Consider the following 21,918-nt stretch of genomic DNA (forward strand, 5'->3'; position numbering starts at 1 on the left):
AGCAAAAAGAGTCTTCATGTAGTTTTAAACACACACTAACACTGGTAGCGTGAAAATGGACCTTGGGTATGTCAAAAATAACCCCGCACGGGCGAGTGTGCGTCAGAAAGGGGCTTGCGATGCGTCAATTTCACTCATGAGTGAGACCTTGCGTCGTTTCTCCTTTCGTCAGGTCGGGCATGTCATTTCTTGTCTCCGCAGGAGAGCGATGTGTCAATCCGGTCAGCACTCTCGGGTCCGGGCAGGCCTTGCGTTGTTTTTACACGCCCAGCGGCATTTGCGTCAGAAATCCAGCCACACGATGGTCCGAAAACCACGCAGTACCGGTTGCGATCTCACCAGCCTCCGTCAGCGATGCTGTGCATCGTTTCTCCAGCTCCGTGTGTCGATCTTCAGGTCACGTTGCAGGCGAGTGACGATTTTCAGTCACGAAGCCGGCAGCGCGTCGATTTTTCAGCTGCAGATTGGAGTTGTGTCAATCTTTTCCCCGCACGGCGTTCTGTGCATGGATTTCCTCCTCTTAGGCTGCCAGCTTCTCCTTTCAGAGTCACAGGAACTGGATGGGCACCACAGGGCAGAGTAGGAGTCTCTCCAGAGACTCCAGGTGCTGGCAGAGAGAAGTCTTTGCTGTCACTGAGACTTCAAACAACAGGAGGCAAGCTGTAAATCAAGCCCTTGGAGATCTTCACAAGAAGGAAGGCACACAAAGTCCAGTCTTTGCCCTCTTACTCTGGCAGAAGCAGCAACTGCAGGATAGCTCCACAAAGCATAGTCACAAGCAGACCAGCTCTTCTTCCTCAGCTCTTCAGCTCTTCTACAGGCAGAGGTTGCTCTTGGTTTCCAGATGTGATCTAATGTCTGTGGTTTTGGGTGCCCTTCTTATACCCAGTTTCTCCTTTGAAGTAGGCCTACTTCAAAGCAAGGTCTCTTTTGAATGTGAAATTCTGCCTTGCCCAGGCCAGGCCCCAGACACTCAACAGGGGGTTGGAGACTGCATTGTGTGAGGACAGGCACAACCCTTTCAGGTGTAAGTGACCACTCCTCCCCTCCCTCCTAGCACAGATGGCTCATCAGGAAATGCAGACTACACCCCAGCTCACTTTGTGTCACTGTCTAGTGTGAGGTGCAACCAGCCCAACTGTCAAACTGACCTTGACAGGGAATCCACAAACAGGCAGAGTCACAAAAATGGTATAATAAAGAAAATGCCCACTTTCTAAAAGTGGCATTTTCAAACACACAATCTTAAAATCAACTTTACTAAAAGATGTATTTTTAAATTGTGAGCTCAGAGAGCCCAAACTCCACATGTCTATCCACTCCCAAAGGGAATCTACACTTTAATCATATTTAAAGGTAGCCCCCATGTTAACCTATGAGAGGGACAGGCCTTGCAACAGTGAAAAATTAATGTAGTAATATTTCACTGTTAGGACATATAAAACACATTACTCTATGTCCTTCCTTAACCATACACTGCACCCTGCCCTTGGTGCTACCTTAAAGGGGGGGGCTGACATGTAAGAAAAGGGAAGGTTTAGGCCTGGCAAGTAGGTACACTTGCCAAGTCGAATTTACAGTTAAAACTGCACACACAGCCACTGCTATGGCATGTCTGAGACATGGTTACAGAGCTACTTATGTGGGTGGCACAACCAGTGCTGCAGGCCACCTAGTAGCATTTGATTTACAGGCCCTGGGCACCTCTAGTGCACTGTACTAGGGACTTACTAATAAATCAAATATGCCAATCATGGATAAGCCAATTACATACACGTTTTGTAAAAGGAGCACTTGCACTTTAGCAGTGGTTAGCAGTGGTAAAGTGCCCAGAGTAACAAAAACAGCAAAATCAGAGCCCAGCACACATCACCAACCTGGGGAACAGAGGTAAAAAGTTAAGGGAAACCATGCCACAGATGAAGTCTAACACCACCCTTATACAGTATACTTCTGCACATTTGCTACAGCAGTCTCTCAGAATACCCCGTCCAGTTCCTCAAATATGTCCATCTGTTCTTCAGATTAAGTAGCGTTCTCATACGTGCCCAAATTCACATATGCCACATAGCCATGACTAATACATAGGTGTGGACAGTGACTTTGAGTATCGTAATATCCCTCCTACAGCCATGGATGTTGAAAATCCATCTACTTCATCTTAGTGTGATTTATGGTAGACTGTGTCATGGAGCAATACAGCTCAGACATCTGACCTACCTCTGACCTCAGGCCTTTCCTCAATCTTTCCTATGTAGACGCCAAATAATTACTCAGTTTTCCACATTAAAAAGGAACATGGGAAATATAATCTTTGGGCACCACTCTCGAAATATTGAGAATGAAGACTGGACTGGGTATATTGGTAAAGATGCAGGATTTTAAAGTTTGGCTTCTCTCAGTCCTTTATTAGAAGTTAAAATCAATTCTTCCTAGTCATCATATGAGAATTCAGTTAGCAATCAGTCCTCCCACCCCTTTCTCAAATTCCTGGTAGGCCTGAAACAGTTCCCTTGTATGCCTCCCAAGTATGTAAGTATTTCCGATTGGCTGACTGAGTCACACTAATTGGCTACAGACCTCATGACTGCTCTAGTCACTGTGTTGGTTGCCTTTGTTTCCAGGATTAGGAATTCTAGTAGCAAGCCTGCAAATGCTTTAAAGTATCCCTCATGTCAGAATGCCACTATCTTTCCAGCCTTTCCTAGATTCTGTGCAACTTTCCATGATCCCAAAGGAGTGCAGTGCAAGTAATTTACAGTGTATACCCACTTTAGTAAAGACCTTGTGAGAGGCATACACCAAGTAGTGAATTATCAGGTTTACATTCTCCCCAGTCCGGTCTTTATTAACATATGGAATGGTTAAACTATCTTCCTCCAAGTGGAGGAGCACTTTTTTGGTGGGGAGCAGGTATTTTGTGTGGTAAGTTGGGTGAAATGCAGTAATACTTAAAGTGTGGAATGCACAAGTCTCCATATTCAGTGACTGCATGGATTTCCTGATAGATATTTTTAACAGATTCCTTGCCGTAAGAATAGACCCAGGTGTCAGATTGAATCTCTAGAATTTTTTCACCATTGCTCAAGCACCAACAGGTGGTGCTAGGTGATACCACTGTAACTCTTTTCTACCCCAGAGTGTCAAAGTTCAGCTGCATGTAAGCGCCACCCTTGTGCGTTGATGCCCTATTCAAGGACACTGCCTCATGTGAAGTCCTTTCCCACTTGAAGTTTTCCGGTAAATCAAAGATGTGTCACAAGCACAAAAATGCCAACCAGGCATGCTTCAGCCTTTTCATACTCTTCTTGCTCCCTCTGACGTACCTTTGGCTCCCACAGAGGCGCAAGGGACTCCAGTTGGGCTTCTTGAAGCAAACCTTCTCTTTAAGCCCACTGTCCCTGTGAGACTGGCCTTGTTCCCGTGCTGGTTCAATCTTTCACTCAGCCTCCATGGTCCACACCAGTCCCTACATGATGGTAATTCCACTGTCGCTGGTCCAGGACCCAATCCTGACACCAGTATCCGGAGGTGTCATCAACTTGCTGCAGGCCTGTGTCATGCTATATGATTTCAGAGGTGCAATCAGTCACTTTTCATCCAGGCTGTAGTCCTCGACCTCTGCCTCGATGCCAGTACTATTAGAGTCTGGAAGCTTTATTTAGATATGACTCTGAAGCTATTCAGAGTATGTAAAATGTTCCCAGTGGCACTGAGGATGACAAGGAGGTGGACAAACAGCACCCCCCTCTCTATAGAGATAATAGGCTCTACTTGGAATTACAAAATCCAGTGAGCTAGATACATCTCCAAAGCCTGAGCTAGACTTGCCACCTGGGCCATCACCAGATGAAAGTGCCTCCTTTGCAGCAGATCACCATTATGGCCATTTAATCCAAGCTGCTGTTGGGCCATCTGGCCAGTGGACTTGTTGCCAGGCATCATATGCCGGGAAGGTTGACCACAAATTTTCTGACCAGGTACTCTGTGCCTAAAAGCCTTGTGGTACTTGCGTTAATGAGTAAAGTCACCCTAATGCCTTTCCTATCAATCCCCTAGATAGAGAGTCGGATATATTGATCATTTCAGAAAGACATCATTATTCTCTAAAAACCAGTTTGGCCTTAAGATCCTTGAATGTGGTGTGGCTTCTGGGCAGGGACCCCAATGCTTTATAGGACATGGCCAATAAACTCTTGCCCGCAATCCTGGAAGCCCTCAGGTCCTTGCTGGCTCAACTAATACATGATGGCCACGATGGGATGAAGTATGTCTTGCAAACTTAGGACATCTTTGTTTTTTTTTTTATCAACGAGCCAAAGTCCCATCTGTGCCCAATACTGAGGATTTACTCCATTAGGGCTGTCCTGGTCACTGTGGCATTCTGTGTCTTTCCACTGACACAGTGAATCTGGCAAATTCAAGATAAGATCCTGATGTTTTGGGCTCAATCCTGGGTGTCAGTGAGAACGGCTCTGAGGCTACTTGGACTTCTAGCCTTATGCATCCGCCTTGTCCCAAATACCAGGTGGCATATGTGGGACCTGCAGTGAAACTACAGGTTTCACTTAGCCCAGAATCAGGGCTGACTCTTTCACTCCATCAAGGTCTCGCAGGAAATAGTGCAGGATCTACTATGGTTGAAGACAAATGCCAACCTGACCTACTGTAGTATACTTTCACTTCTCCACCACATTACATGGTTTTGACAGGCACATACCTGATGGAGCTTAGGGGCCACGTGGGAGAATTGGCTATTTAGGCCTCTACTTTCCAAAGGAAAGCCAGCTCTGAATCAGCCTTTAAGATTTTTGTGTGATGTGTCTGACCCTAAAAGGCTTCATTAAATCCATCAAGGGGAGGCTAGTGTAGGTCCTCATGGACAAAACAACCACATGTGGTATTGCGGAGAGGGGGCCTGGGTCCTGTCGCAGAAGGGCATACACCTATTACATTTCTTGGACCAGCAGAACCTCTGTTAGTAGCAATAATCTAGCAGGCTTTCTGAATGCCTACATAGACAAGTTGTGCAGACATTGGCTGGCTGACCACAAGTGGCATCTCCACTGTGAGGTGGCAAGGGGCATATTCGTCCAGTTGGGTATGCCCTGGTTGGATCTGTTAGCCATAGGTGAGAATGTGCAGTGCCACCTCTATTCTGCATTGGCGTTTCGCCCAGGATTGTCACTAGGAGATACATTTTGACTGATGGGACACAGGTTTCCTGCACGTATTCTCACCACTGCCTCTCCTGCGTCAAGTACTGAAAAAACGCAGGACAGAAAGAGTGTAAGACTTCTTAAGAGCCCCAAATTGGTACAGGAGAGTCTGAAACCCAGAGCTCCTGAACGTGCATATTTATGCCTTCTAATCTCGCTAACACTTTAGGAGACGTACTGTCTCAACAACAGGAGGAAGTTTCCTCACAGTAGTCTTCACAATTTACACCTCCCTGTGTGGAGAGTGATCAGCAAGAGTTAAATGTGTTTGATCTGTTAGCTGCAGTAGTCTATGGACCCCTTTATACAACGCCATTTGACAATATCAAACTTTGCTGGGCCCTGACAAAAGTTTTTTACCTGGTGTGGTGCTTGGCATACCACCCTCTGCAGGCCAAAATACGAGTTGTTCTTGCCATTAAAGCCTGCTGTGCTTTGGCCAAGAAACAGCGTGACAATCTGTGGGTCAATGCCACTACAATGGCATTGGCAAGTAGGGTGCTGTTTCTTGATACTAGCCAGGCTGTGACGTGTGTTGGTACACTGAAACAACTTTAGACAGGTATGTTTTTGGAGAACTAGGGTAGTTGGCCCATCTATCCTTCATCATTATATTTATATGTGGTTATGGTCATGTGCCTGCTGAACCCTAATATTCTCTTGCACCTCAAAATTTATATCATCCTAAAATTTACCTCTGGCGGCTCAGCTCAAGCACTCTTGATCTTGCAATAGGAGTCACCACCCTCCTCAAAATCATGCCCAACAAATATTATCAAAGTAATACAATAACTGGGACCACTCAATAACTGAGTTTTAGATCAAGAAAAAGTTACATGGTTTTATTGCAAAATCTCAAAACTCAGGTGGTACAGAATAGTAATTAAATGCCATGAAGACACAACTGCACAATACACATGAGAATCAGAATACTTCTGACTCTCAGAAAATACAGCAAAATTATCAAAAATGGTCAAAATCCCCATTAGAACAGGAAATTAGTCACTAAACTGAAAAAATCAGAATTACAAAGCAGACCAACAGCATCTTAGAGAAAAGGGAAACATCTCTTGTAAAACAGAGCCCCACGAGAAATGCAGGAAAGTCTCATATAAATCTAAGTCCCTGGAAGAACTCATAAAGTCTCTGTTAAAATGGAAAGAGCCTTGGGAGGAAAAGGTCAAGTTTATGGGTCAACCCCAACAGTCACAGGTTTTTCTACACATACATCTAACATTGGTGATGAGCAAAACTGCATATTCAGCATAGCATGGTTTCATAGTATCAATCCATTACAGGTGAAAACGTCACATTTTGTAAGGCAGCATCTCTCGCCCCTTTCTACGTGAAATACCCCATCAACTACAGCCTTTAATGTTTCTGTCCGGAGATAACTTACACATTATTTTACATTAGTCAAACAATAGCTCATACACCAGTGTTCTACTAAATCTACATCAGAAAGCTATAGCGGAAGAAACCCGAAAACTGTTACATCCAGTACATGAAGAAAAGTACATGCTCTCAAAGGGAAATAACCAGCTATGTCACAGTATCCCGTGCTTTTGGAGAAATATACAAACTATGGGAAGAAATGACACATGGGGGGACATTGATTGGTAGAGGGAATAAGCAGGAGCAGTTTAAAAAGAACATCAGAACAAATCTACATTTTAATAAAACGGTGTCTCAATAGAAATGTGGTGCAACTAAATCATGTTAATAAACTTACTTCTAAATGTTTGAGCAAAATAATTTTAAGTGCAAGGAGTCCGGGTCATCAAACTTCTTGATCTCCCGTTTTAGTAGGACCAACATGTTCTCTGGATCCAAAGCGTTTGTCCCGCTTTTTTAGCTGCGGTTGCAGGGATTGGAATTTCTTCTGCTTTAAGTCAGTTTTGAATGAAAACTCTTGTGAGACAGATATTTCATTTACATGAAGGGGCCATTTTTGTTGACGTGAGGAGCAGGCCTGTCTACTGATATCTAAAGAAAAAAACACATGTATCTGCTTTTGTCCTTCTTTGGAGGTGTTATCCCTCATCCTGATCCTGTACAATTCCAAAGGTGGATTGAATTTTAGTGTTGTGAATTCTGACAACATTTGAGTGAACAAAGCAATCATGTCATTCACTTCCATGTTCTTGGAAGTGAAGGAAAGACGAATATGGTCTCTTCTGTGCCTCTCGTTTCTGTCAGGATTTTTATACAGAGTCTAATTGGCTTTCTCCAAATGTAGCCACTCAGCCTGTTTCAGCTGTACAAAAATTTGCCTATCTTCAATTACTTAAAAGTGTGAATTGAATGCAATATCGGTTTGTATCGAGTGTATTTGACTCACCATCTTCGTAGTAGTGTCTTCCACTTACCCAGTAACCGGTTTAATAGAGGTCAGCTTCTTCTTTATGGTCTCTCATGTACATTCTGGCATCTTGATGCTCGAAGCCTCTTGTGGGACTTGTGGTGTTTCTCATACTCACCATTCAATAATGTGTAGACACCCCAGATCAATGTGTTAAGCTAGGTTTTGTAGGTTGCCAGGTAAGGTATACAGTTCATGTCTAATACCTTAAACAGTCATTCATTGGTGTAGCAGGGCCTGTTCCAAGAGGAGTAAGTGAAAATGGCTGCTTTTCCCCAGATGCAGTCTTCTTTCTATCACTATTGATTTGACAGCATGTGTTAGTCGTATCTCCTTTGAACCAATGCAGGTGTATCATTGTCATCATTACCTTCTGCAGAGCCTACCTTCCTTCCAGAACCTGGCTTGTTATGCCTGCTACTTTGCAGGTTGTTGTACATTGTCTATGGTGCTCCTCACAGGCCACCAATATGTAGTGGGGTCTGCAGCTCTTCTATTGTGCTGGCTCTTGTCGCTGTATACAAATCCCCCAGGGGTTGTCAGACCTCCCATGCTGCTGCTACTCTTATATCTTTTGTTCTCATGGTCAGATTGCAGTGCTCCTAGTTAGTGCGTATCCCGGATGCTGCTGTATATGAGCCACACTGTACTTTCTGGCAATCTTCTAGTACTGTAGTACTCAGAAGTTGGTCCCCTTTCAATATCCTCTACTTAAAGGCACTGTAAAATAGCGTTTAACCCTCCATGTCTTTCTAAGTGTTGTAGAGGATGGGCAGCTTTAAGCGGAGCCCTAACAGAATGTCGCCATATTCATCATCCCCAAGCTCTGCCCCCATTGTGATGTGATATTCTTCTGCCACTTTGTCATCCCATATGCTTCTCTTTCAGCTGGTCAATCCCAAATACATTTTGAAGATTTTTTTCTTCTTACCAAGCCATCACACGTGCTCTTGATTGGTTCTGTCTTTTGTGGTTACTTTCATTGTCTCTGGTCATCCCTCCGCGGGCAGTGGGAGACCAAACTACTCCATGCAAACACAGATTCATTGAGGTGATTACTTTGCTCCAAACCACATTGCAGGGTAGTGAGGGTCACAGGGTCTCACTATGTGTCCTGGTAGTGCAGATCCTCCCCCTGGGCTCAGTAAGTGAACTTCAGTTCTTCCTTGACAGAAGTACGATGTTACTACGCCTGCGTTTACCAAGTACCGCAAATGCAATTCAAAGCATTGGATTTTACAATACATTGTGGGTCATTACCATGCCTTGTTGTGGTTATCACTAATATTTGTGTGTGTGTATGTGTGCAAAAGACTTTTGTCATTTTACAGCTTGGTGTGGATGGCACTATGCTAGTCCTGTGCATAACGACTTTGCTGTAGAAATGGCAAAAGACTTTGTCCCTTTCTAGCTCGGTGTGGATAGCACTGTGCTAAAATATTGCTAGAAAAACAGACATTTGAGGTGAGCAATTTTAGAGTGTTGTTGGTACAGGAGCTGCTCTCCACCTAAACTTGGGAACTACCCAGAGATCTCCAATTCTTTCTTGCCTAATTTATGCAGAACACTAAGCCTGAAAGGTTATTCTTTGCTATGTATGGCACCACTAGATAAGTTATAGTTAGGTCTTTGTAACAGTGCCCTTGTTACAGGGTTGCCCCCGGCAGAGCAGGTTGCCGAGGCAACCCTGGACGGCGTCACTAGGAAGTGACTCCGGGGCACTTCAAATAGCGGAGACCCGACCGACAGCAAGAACTTCTGTGTTCCGGAGGAGGATGTGGCGCGCAACGACACAGGGATGGATGAGGAGAGGAAAGACATGACAACCGAGCAGCAGGAGGCGAACGGAGACTCCAACAGGGACACAGACGTAGAGGAAAGCGGAGAGGAGGAGGAGTAGGAAAACAGAGGGTCCAGTGGAGAGAACATAACGCTTGGTGTAGGTGCGGCCCGGGGGCCAGACAGAAAGGAGTACACAAGAAGAAGACCATGCCACGTTACTGGAGGAAAGTGGCTACAGAAGGTACAGACATTTTTCAACACGTGTAACTATTGGGGTTAAGGTTCACGAGGGGAAGTAAGGGAACCCTAGGAGGGCTAGCCTCCTAGATAAAGCAGGTCAGGTGGGAAAGGTGAACACCACAAACCTCTTTTTGCATGTAAAATCATGTTACACACTTTGGAGTGATCCCTACCTCACTTTCCTCACTCACTCCCCTCCCTGGTGAAACCCCAACCATATCCTACACTATTACACTTACCCTGATACCTGGCTTTGCTTCATTTCGTGGTATATTGGCCAAGAACGTGACCAGGGAATCGCAAACCTTCCCAGCAAACCTTCCAGAGGAAGAAGGAACCAACCTAAGTGGAGAGAAGAGAGAAAGAACTGTAGTTAGATTACATGATGATGTCTCTATATATGTTTAACAAATCAAATAAAACAATTAACCATCTCCCCATCTTAAACTGTGTTACCCTAAGTATTTACAGTGTCAGCCTCGTACAGTAGTCTTTTCCATAAAAAGTGTTTTTGGTTTGCTAATAACCCTGGCCCTGTTAGATGAGCCTTCACAAAACTTTCAAAATAAAATTCATCCATTGCAGGTCCTTTCCTGGAAAGGTTCAGGCTCATCCGTCAAGCGGTGCTGGAGGAAAAACAAGGGGGTGGTGTCTTAAAACTCAAAATCCCCATGCATTTTCCATAGACTTTGTAATGCAGGTCTACAGCAAAAACTTCTGAACAGAATTACACCAGCTTTGGCAGGAAGCTAGATCTTGGTGCATAGATGGTGATTTGGTGTAAATCTGTTCAGTAGTTTTCAAGTAGTTAAGGGTAAAAAATAATTGTATATTTTGGCAGTTTGAGCTTGCAAGAGTCTCCAAGACTCTTGCAGGAGCACCAATTTAAAAATTAGAACATTCTGATTGGCACAGGGAGCTTTATTCCCCTTGGACCATCTCACTCCTGTGGGAGTGACACACCCACAATAGCAAGCTCTCTGGTTGGCTTCCAACAACATGTGAAAAATGTTGCTTGCAGCCATTACAGGACTCTGGGACTTAGTCCCCTGTCTTGAAGTTGTTTTAAAATAAAAAAATAAAAAAGGGTGTGGCCAAGATTGCGGACAGATAGAACATGTTTCCTTGTCCCTCCGTCCTTGCTGCTGACAGGCCTTGCCGTCTGCTCTTTCCGTTGCCAAGGAGAGCCCAATGGTTCCCTTTCATGCCTGGTGATCCACCTGGCTACTGAGGGAGCTACTGGAATAGTATAATGCACCCCTTGGTGACACCGTGAAGAAGTGGCCGAGGCAAGGCTGCCCGCAAGCAACAAGATGGCAGTGATCAGGAGGCAGTGGGAATAAACCAGCCACAATGAGACCAGTACAGCCCTCCAAATCTGGGGCACGCCTGGTGACATACGCCTACTGTGCTCGCGCCCCTGACAGGAGGACATTTGGGGTGAGTTATTGCACGCGCCTTACCTCGTGCATTTTTAGACCCTGGGGAGCAACTTCACTGTGACGATCTGTGAAAACAGTGGCAGCACCAGCAGAGCTATGAGCATGGATGGCCCTGCGGCTCCTGCAAACCACCTGAGAGCGACCCTGCGGAGTAAAAGGTATGCAGCCGGCAGCGAGTCCCAGTGACTGTTTGCATAATTAACCAGCCCCGGCCATGACAGCATAGAAGTGCAATATTCTCGGTGGCACCTGCATAGGAGAACACTTCAATCACACCTAAAGCATACCACCCCTGCGGCCTACAGAGGAACTACACACTGTGCGATATTGATGCCCCTCCCCCCCTCACTCTTGCCTGGATCACTTGAGGCACCCTTCCAGGGTGGTAAATCAAAGGACCCTTGAGACATGGAGATGACCACCCTTGCCTTCCCTGACACCACTCCTGAGACTGTGGTGGCCATGGCCTGCGCTGAAGACTGCTGCCCACAGCTCACAGCACACAAACGCCAGAAGCCCTATATTTGGCGATTCATGCTGAAGACAAGTGCTCCCCGACTGGTGAGCATAGGCATGGGATGAGCCCTTGCTAAGGGTTGCCTGGGTCCCCTAGTTCCATGACCCCGCCTGAGACACTGAGATAAACCTTGGGACCGAGAGGACAGCACAAGCCATCATACCCCAAATGCTACGTCAAATCCACAGCAAAACTACTTCGGTTTGTGGTTGGGGCCCCTTCTGCAACAACAATGCAGGCCCAAGATTGAGAAGCTGAAAGGTACTACACACTTAAAAGTCTAGTGAGCATGGAGGGCTGGACGGTGATGCAAGAATTGTGGGGCCACCCTGGACAGCAGTGGTCACTGTGCAGTGGAGAAGCCACTGATTGCGCATTAGGGACCCTGTTGACGATTTGAAGAATACTAACGAGTGAACCAGCCCTCTGGGTGCTTGCTGAGCCCACACCAAGGGGTTCTGAATCGAGGCACAGCCCCCCTCTGCTGCTGGGCCCTGTAAAAGATCTGAGCTGCGACGACTCCGGAGGAAGAGGATTCTCAAGGCTGGGATACGTCATGGCTGTGGCACGAGCCAGATAAAGACCACTCCCTCAAAGACATGTTAACTAAGCTGCATGGGAGCCAGACAGGGCAAAGGCTGCTTCCCTCCTACCAGGAGCATCAGTCGGAGGGAGAAGACAATGAGGGATCAGTAACCTGATCCTTTTTGGAGGCACTGTTTGCATTCCCACAGCGGATGTCCTGGAGACAGTTAGAAGGGACTTATCACAAGACGTAAAAGAGGCAGTCTGAGACCTTGCAAAAAATGGGGGACAGTGTCTTCACTGTAGAGGACTAAGAGTCTGGCCCGGACAAGGAAATTAAGCAAATTTAGTGAGAAATTATCCGCCTCAAGGACCAGAAGATCGACTTACAAGCCCACACTGAGGACCTAGAGAAGTGGTCAAGATGGAACAATATACAAATTCAGGGGGGCTCCAACCAATGTGGAAGAAGCAGACCTCAAGGCATGCGTGAGGGCCCTCTTCACCCAGATCCTGGAGGCACCATCCGACAAAGGGATACAGCTCAACAGGGTGCTCAGAGTTGGTCCTCCAAGACCGAAGAAAACACACCCAGCTGATATCTTGGTATGTGTCCATGATTTCCAACTTAAAGAAGGGATCCTCCGCAATGCCATAGACTTATACCCCTTGCAGATCAGAGGGCACACTCTGGTGCTCTATCAAATTTTTCAGCACTTATGCTACAAAAGAGGGAAGATTCTGCCTAGTGACCAGTTAGTGACCACCTATCTCCGGGACAAAGGCGTTACTTATTCCTGGGTACATGCGTTCCGCATAATTTTTTACTGTAAGGGGAAGATCCACCAGCTTCTATCCCTGACGGAGGCATGTAGGGTATTTCATATCAAGGAGTTCTTTGAGAATGGAAAGCCAGGAAACGCTTTAGGTGGCAGGGGTCTCAGCCTCATCCAAAGGTCTACGACTGGACCCTGAGGCTATGGCTATGGAGAGGTGAGTGGAGACACTAACCAGCCACTCCAAGAGACATCCTGAACGAGGCTGTGGCTCTTGGATCGTCTTATCTTTGGGGGAACGTGGCTGTTGGAGAGGGACACAGGGGAAGGGGCAACATGAAGAGGAGAATGTGTTGATCTACTGACCCCTACACCCAAGTTTCCTGTGGGACTTTACAGGCCAAGACCACCTTTTTCAATCTTGATGTGACTATGTTTTTGTTACTGTTAGTTATTGTGGTTCTTGGGTGGGGGGGTACTCACACTATATGAGGGTGCACTACATTCTAGGTCCTTACCAACATAAAAGTCGCCAAGAAGCCTGCCATCTTCAGTGAAACATGGCTGAGCTGTTAGATTGGGTGGCTTCTTGGGCGATTTTTTTTCATTTCTTACCTTACCACACAAAAAACTAGATGTTATCACCCTTTATGTGAAAGGGCTTAATAATCTGACTAAGCGGCAAGCAATCATATCTTATTTGGAACAGACAGGAGCGGATCTGTGTCCCCTACAGGAGACCCATCTGGTCTCTTGTGACTTGTATAGACTTAGATATTGTGCCTTCCCACAGCAGTTCTTCTCATCCACTGCCACTAAGACAGCTGGAGTAGCCATCTTGATATCACGCTCTTTCAGAAGGAAAGTGGGCCATAAACTACCAGAGATCTAAGCGAGGCTGTTAGCATACATTGTGTGTGAGGGAGACTATTCTTTTGTTGTGGGTTCCCTCTCCCCCCGGAATGACGGTCAAGAACAATTCCTTCGCTGGGCAGTAGCAAAGGTCACGTCCCCTCAAGACAGATGGTGCTGATAGAGGGGGAAATTAATCTAGTGTTTCATAACAACTTGTACCAATCAGCACTCCGTTATGGTGGCACTGGGGCCCTTTCCCTAGAGGGAGTTCAATGGCTACAGGAGACTATAGATACTACTCACATACCCACAAGACCTATGCCTGCCTTGATCACTTTCTATGGACAAGTGAGCTGCAGACCCTACTTATAGCAATAGAGGTAGCACCCTGCTCTATCTCAGACCATGCTGCAGTGCCTCTTGACTTAGCCCTCCCTCCTATGAGGCACACTCCTTGACCATGGAGACTGAGGGAAACTTTACTCCAGAGGCCGGAAGTGGCCAAGCAGGTTACTCAGGTGTAACTAATTTCTTGGCCATAAATGATACAGCTGATACTCCCATCTCTCCTGTGAAAAACTCTAAAAGCAGTCATCTGGGAGGAGCTAACTGCGATATCAGCGGCGAATAATAACATTTGGTGTGACAAAAGGGAGCATTTACACAAACCGGTACAGGAGATACAGCATATACACAAATGCACCAGTGCCCACACGTCTGGCGGCAGCGAGAGCACAGCTGACGAGACTGTACCTGGAATACTCACTACTCAGACTGTGACACTCCTATGTTTGGGGGAACAGATGCATGTCTTGGCAAATGAGTGCAACAGCAAGCCTCAGGGGTAGAGTCCCTGCTAGCACAGGATGGCACAGATACTGTGGGGGATTGCCCCATTGCATCCACTTTCCAGGAATTTTATGAGAAACTCTATTCAGAGCAAACTCTCCCTTCAGATGGACCAGACCTCTACCTCAAAGATGCATGTACTCTGTGCCTGACTTCAGATCAAGCGGCCACGATTGATCACCTGATCCGGACAGAGGAGGTTATCTCTGCCAATGCACACCAGAAACCCCTCAAATCGCCGGGACTGGATGGTTTCCCAAACATTTGTTATAAGTCATTTTGCACAACACTGGCTTCGATTCTGACCCGGTTTTTCAACTCGATAGCCACTCCAAGAATTATACAGCCCTCGATAAAGGATGCTTCCATTGTTGTCATTTCCAAATCAGGGAAGGATAAAAAAACTGTCTAGGTACTATCGCCCAATATCTCTCCTTAATGTGGAAAATGAATTATTCACTAGTATTTTAGCAGCACGGCTCGACCCTGATCAGGCAGGATTTTTCTTGCGCGGACAATGCAGTGACAACATTAAATGGATTATGCACCTGCTTGAGAAAGCCAAAAGCCCCAAAAGAGAAATGATGCTCCTGGCCATAGATGCGGAGAAGGCGTTTGAGCTATCGCACTGGCCATACTTGGCATCCACGTTTGCCCACTTTGGATTTGTCACTCTGTTCCGCACATGGATTCTAGGCAACTATGGCCAACTGAGAGCGACCATTCGGATAAATGGTCAAACCTCAGCTTCATTTCCCATCTACAGAAGGACGCGGCAAGGGTGCCTACTATCACCCCTGGCGTTTGCTCTCTACATGGAGCCATTTGCTGAACAGACACTGGACAATCTGAACATCACTGGGGTCACCTTTAGCAGGGAGGAACACACAATTAGCCTTTATGCTGATGATGTCATTGTGGCACTAGATCCTATTGCGGCCCTCCCAGGCTTGTTGGAGGAGATAGAGGTCTTTGGCATGGCTGCAGGATTTCGGATAAATATCCAAAAATCGCAGGCCCCCAACCTTTTGGGACCCTCAGAGACGGAAACTCTGCTTGCCTGTCAATATCCAATACAGTAGACATCTACCTCTAGCCCTGACTTGGGAGTCCAGTATGCCTTGACTGTAAAGGAGACAGCTACCCTCAACTACCAAACTCCCCTCCGGAAAATAAAGGCAGATTTTGCTCATTGGAAACTACTGCCTATCGTGGCTTGGCTGGGTAGCAGCACTAAAGATGACCGTTCTCCCAAAGGTCCTCTTCCTCTTTGAGACGCTCACAATTGAACCTCCCGCCATTATGATCCAGGCCCTGCAAGAAGAGCTACATCTGTTTGTATGTGCAGAATGTATACCTCGTATGAGTCGAGACAAGACCTACAGCCCTCCAACAGAAGTGGGGTTTGGGATTCCAAGCCTCCTAAAATACTACCAAGCGGCTCAACTCCGTTATGTGATGAAGTGGTCTAGGGAGGAATCGGCTAATTATGGACCAGGCAGTCGCGGGTCCCACTTATGGAAGGCCCTGTTCTTGACACGTCTACAGAGATCGTGGGGTCTCTACTCCTCCCCATCATCAAAGCCACTGTGGAAGTATGTATGCTTTCCCACCGACTAAGACTTCGGGGCAGAAACGCAGGGAACTAGAACTAGGTAGGCAATTGACATCAAAAGAATGGGAGGAGATGCATCTACAGAGCACTTCACATGGCACACAGCATAGACAGCATTGAGACTGCCACTAAAATAGTCATGTGTTTGTACCTCACACCAGCAAGTCTACACAAAGGCAACCTTAGGGTAATGGATCCCCCACTGCAATTGGAACAAGGTCACCGAAGCCCAACTAATCGCGACCCTCTCCCGGAACCCACCCATCGACAGCACTGACGCAGCTGCCCGCAACTTCAGGCAGTGGATCGACACCTGTGCCAATACTCTCGCCCGATCAAGAATCCCTCCAGCAGACGCACCCACAGAAGGGCCTCCTGGTATACCGCTGACCTCCTCGAATCTAAGCAAACCTGCCGTAGACTTAAAAGAAAGTGGCACCAAGATCAGACTGTGGAGAACCACACAGGCTTCAAAAACACCATCAACACACACCACCAACTCATCGAAACCACCAAGAGAACCGCCTTCAAAGACCAAATCAACAACAACGTACACAGCCACAAGGAGCTCTTCAACATCGTGAAAACTCTCCAACCCCAGCTCCATCGCTAACGACATCCCACCATCTCAAGACCTCTGCGACTCCCGAGCCTCCTACTTCCACCGCAAGATTGCAGACATCCATGACCGCTTCAGCACCCAGACCCTCACCGGCAACCACCAACACCAGAGATTCATCTCCGACCAACCTCCTGCTCTCCTGGACCCCCAACAACGACAACATCAAAATCATGAACACCATCCACTCAGGCTCACCATCTGACCCCTGCCCTCACCACATCCTCAACAAAGCAAGCTCTGTCATCGCACCCCAACTACAGGAAATCATTAACAGCTCCTTTGAGTCCTCCACCTTCCTGGAGAGCTGGAAACACGCCGAAATCAACCCCTCCTCAAAAAACCCAAGGCTGACCTAAAGGAACTCAACAACTTCAAATCTGTCTCCCTGCTACCCTTCCCGGCAAAAGTCATTGAGAAGGCTATCAACAGACAACTAACCCGCTTCCTCGAGGATAACTGCACCCTGGACCCTTCCCAATCCAGATTCCGCAGCAACCACAGTACCAAAACTGCCCTCATCGCCGCCATCAACAACATCAGAACTATACTGGACTACAGCAAAACTGCTGCCCTCATCCTCCTGAACCTCTTGCCCGTGTTCAACACCGTCTTCCACCACATCCTACGTTCACGCCTCAGCAATGCAGGAATCTGCGACAAAGCCCTGTACTGGATCACCACCTTTCTCACCGGCAGAACCCAGAGAGTCCGCCTCCCCCCATTCCGCTCTGAGGCCACCAAGATCATTTGCGGTGTACCCCATGGTTCGTCCCTCAGCCCGACCCTCTTCAACGTTTACATGGCCCCGCTTGCTTAGACCGCCCGATCCTACAACCTCAACATTATCTCATACGCTGACGACACCCAGCTGATCCTCTCCCTCACCAAGGACTCCACCAAGCCCAACCTCCACGAAGGAATGAAGGCCATCGCCGAATGGATGAAAAACAGCTGCCTCAAACTCAATTCCGACAAGACAGAAGTCCTCATCTTCGGCCCCACTCCCTCCACATTGGATGACTCCTGGTGGCCTGATTCTCTCGAAGCTGCTCCAACTCCCACGGGCCACGCACGCAACCTAGGATTCATCTTGGATTCCTCATTATCCATGACCCAGCAAGGCAACACGATCTCCTCCTCCTGCTTCAACACCCTACGCATGCGCCTAAAAATCTACAAATGGATCCCCATGGAAACCAGAAGAACAGTCACCCAAGTCCTCGTAAGCAGAAAACTGGACTACGGCAATGCCCTCTACGCAGGAACCACGGCCAAACTGCAGAAGAGGCTGCAATGCATCTAGAATGCCTCCGCACACCTCATCCTAGACATCCCCGCCACTGCCACATCACAGGCCATCTGAGAGACCTGCACTGGCCTCCAGTCACCTTAAGACTCCTCACTCACAAAGCACGGCACAACACTGGATCAGAATTCCTCAACTGATGGCTCTCCTTCTACACCCCGACCTGGCAACTCCGCTCCACCGACCTCACCCTTGCAACCGTCCCACGCGTTTGTAGAACTGCAACCAGCGGCAGATCATTCTTGCATGTCGCCTCCAAGACACTCTTCCAACCCACCTACATCAGACCTCCTTACCTTCAGGAAGCTTCTCAAGACATGGCTCCCCCTCCCCAACCTCAGATCCTTGAGACCATCACGGGTGAGTAGTGCGCTTCACAAATTTCTGATTGATTGATTGATTGACCTTGCAAGTAGTGCGGAATGCTGGAGACACTGGGGTCCCCCCGGGACACTATTCCATTTGGTATGGGAATGCCCCAGACTTTCACAATATTGGGCCTTAGTCCTTAATGACATAGATGCCCATCTTGATACTCAAATACCTCGATTCCCTGCCTACACTATCTTAGGTCTCCCAAACATGCTCATCTTCCCACTTAAATCATGTAGAGGGTGACACATTAGACTTGCTTTATGAGCAGCCCTCCAGAACATCTTTGCATACTGAGGCACTAACAAACTCCCAAAACAACTTGGGTGGCTCCACGGCCTAAGGCATGTGCTGGGAATAGAGAAACTTACCCTAGTCCTAACAGCCCAGGGTGATTCCTAAAGGGAGCTCTGACGTCCCTACCTAGCTCTCCTAACCAAGGAATTTCGTGAACTGACATGCCCAAAATACTTGCGCTTCCTGTGTTTGACAGATGCGGATAACCATGCATAGACCCAAAAATAATATTTTGTGCTGAGAGAGATGTGAGTACTTTAGAGAGGCGGTGGGGGAGGAGTCTTTTATATGTTGGAATTTCTGTTAGTCAGTTTTTGTTGCTACCCTTAGCAGTGCTGCAAAGCTCAATGTCGTTGCTGCTTTGTTTCTACTATGTTGCGATAATAAGAACAGATTTGTACCATAAAATAACAGGGGAAGGATAGGGATACTTTGACCCCAAAGCCCCATGGCAGGGACTCAAAGTGACCCCTGATAGGGCCAAAAAAGAAAATAAATACCCAAATAATGCTGCGTTCTATTGAGGCTCTTGTGGGATCGGAGAAAAAGGCAAACAGGACACATTTATTTAGTATAGGCCACGGGCAACCTACTCCTGGGCCAAAAACAATTGTCATGGTGGAGGGAGGATGTGTGGCCCCTTTCCTGAGCCATTAGAGGCTCAGAGGAGCCCACCCCTGTGGCTGATCTCATTATTTATGAGTGGGGGCTGCATGCCTACACCCTGTGCCTGGAAAGGCTCCGGGAAGCCCACTCCCAGCGCCAATATTAATTTTTATGGGGGGGGAGGTCAAGTGGCCCCCCCTCCCTGAGACTTGAGAGGCCCCGGGGAGCCTACCCCAGGGCTTATATAGAATTTTATGGGGAGGTTGACCATGCAGACTCCCTCCCTATGCTATTAAGGGCCTTAGGGACCCCATCCCACAGGGCCGGCTCACAACTGTGTCCCAGGGTGCCCACCCCCAGGACATAGTAGGTTCCCTGCCTGCTGCAAACCCTGCATCAGGTAAACCTTGTTTCATCCTGGTTGGCAGGAGCAGTTTTAAAACTCCTGCCTCAGCCGAGTCCCTGAAAAAAAATGGAGAAAATAAGAAAAAGGGTCACCCTGACCTCATAGCTCTGATGCTGGTGTCCCAGAGACCCAGAGAGACCCCACAGAGCAAAAAAGCATTTCGAAAAAAAAAAATCAGGAGCTGTGGCGGATCCGCCGAAAATGTTTAAAAAAAAAAGAAAATAGATTAAAAAAAATGCGGGCTCCTTTAACTGCATCCCCCGGTGGGCCAAGTCCCAGGGGCATTTCCATTATGAAATGTGGGGTTAGCATGTCTCCCTCGCAGTCTTGCGGACTGCCACCTCCCCATGGCTTTGAACAGTTGAAACGTGGGGTGCCCCCCACGGCCATGGGGACTGCCACCTCCCTGGGGCTTCAAACAACTGTAACAAGGGAGCCAGTTGGGGCTGTAAATTAATCTAACAGGGGGCCACCCCACTGGTCTACAACCCCCCCCTCCATCCCCGGGAACCGACACCTCCCCGGGGCTTCAAATAAATGTAATGGGGGTGCCAGCCCACCCCCACTCCCAGGGACCTCCACCTCCTTAACTTTAAAACAAATAGAGGGGCCATTTCGGGCCCCAACGACCACCACCTCCTCAGGACTACTGATGTTTGATGGGGGGGGGCCTCAGGGCCCCCCTCGTGGAGCCATTGATGGCCCTGGGGACAACCGCCCCCCAGGACCAGCTCCTGCTATGGGACATTGTTGTTTGTTCTGACTTGGCCCGAAGCTTTGACAGCTCCCACCATGTCACAGCAAACACTCTGCTTACAGTGAGGGAGAGGTGTCAAACAGCCCTCCCTCACTGCTATTGAAGGTTTCTTTTGTTTCCCTGTCCAGGGAGATGCAGGCAGGGAAACAGAGGAAACATTGCTCTCACAGAGAAAGCATGTCCCTCTCTGACAGCAATGCCAGCTCCCACAGGATGTGGGGAGCCGGCTGGGACCAAGGGGGCCAACATTGTGACGTGGTGCCCTGGGGGGCACCCAGATCACATGGGCAGGCACCCAGGGTGGGGGTTCCAGTCGACCAAGTTCAGCACGCAGCCCCCCCCCCCCCCCCCTAAAAAAAATAAAATTAGCCCGGCCCTGGGGGATTGAATCCCCGGGGCTGAGTTTGGCCCTGGGGAAGGGGGGCTGTGTGGCCCCCCTCCTTCAAATACAAATTAATATTTGGACCGGGCTCCAGGGGATGGGGTCCCCATGGCCGAGATAGCCTCTGGGGAGGGGGAGACCCCAGGCCAAGATCAGCCCTGGGGAGGGGGCCTTTAAATGTTTTGATGAAAAAAACTGTGCATGGTGGGGGCACAAGTTAAAGTTACCTTAGGGCGCCTGTTATAGTTACTTGGAATCCCTAGCAGGTGCATTTCTATGGTTTTGTAGGTTTTAATATTAGAGGCTAACTATAAAAGCCCTATAACATTTGGTTTTTAATTGTGTGTGTGTGTGTATATAGATATATATATATATATATATATATATATATATATATATATATATATATATATATATATATGTATATACATATATATGTTCGATGGCATGTGTAGCTGCAGATTCACATGCTTTGCACATCCCGCCATCTAGTGTTGGGCTCGGACTGTTACAAGTTGTTTTTCTTCTAAGAAGTCTTTTCGAGTCACGAGATCGAGGGACTCCTCCCATTTCGGCTCCAATGCGCATGGGCGTCGACTCCATCTTAGATTGTTTTTTTCCCGCCATCGGGTTCGGACGTGTTCCTTTTCGCTCCGTGTTTCGTTTCGGAAAGTTAGTTAGAATCTCGGAAAAATCGACGGTATTGTTTGCGTTCAGCATCGGGTTAGTTATTACAGATCGACACCGACTTTTGGAGATTTCCGGTGGCCCTTCGGGGTTTTTCGATCCCCCTTCGGGGCCTGGTCGGCCCGGCCACGTGTCTCTTAAAGGCTGATTGAACGGACCCCATTCCGATTCTGCCCAAAATGTGACAAAAAGTATCCGTATACAGATCAGCACCTGGTCTGTAACTTGTGTTTGTCTCCAGAACACAGAGAAGATACTTGTGAAGCCAGTCAGGCGTTTCGGTCGAGGAAAACATTAAGAG

At 47.6% G+C, this 21,918-nt stretch overlaps 1 protein-coding gene across 5 annotated transcripts in view; it reads left to right on the forward strand.

Moving 5' to 3' along the window:
* The window catches only part of ATP8A1 (ATPase phospholipid transporting 8A1), a 944,803-nt gene that overhangs the window by 346,384 nt on the left and 576,501 nt on the right, over positions 1 to 21,918 (forward strand). The gene's annotated exons all lie outside the window — the stretch shown is intronic.

The sequence above is a fragment of the Pleurodeles waltl genome, chromosome 1_2 (genome assembly GCF_031143425.1).
Source record: "Pleurodeles waltl isolate 20211129_DDA chromosome 1_2, aPleWal1.hap1.20221129, whole genome shotgun sequence".
NCBI classification, from domain to species: domain Eukaryota; kingdom Metazoa; phylum Chordata; class Amphibia; order Caudata; family Salamandridae; genus Pleurodeles; species Pleurodeles waltl.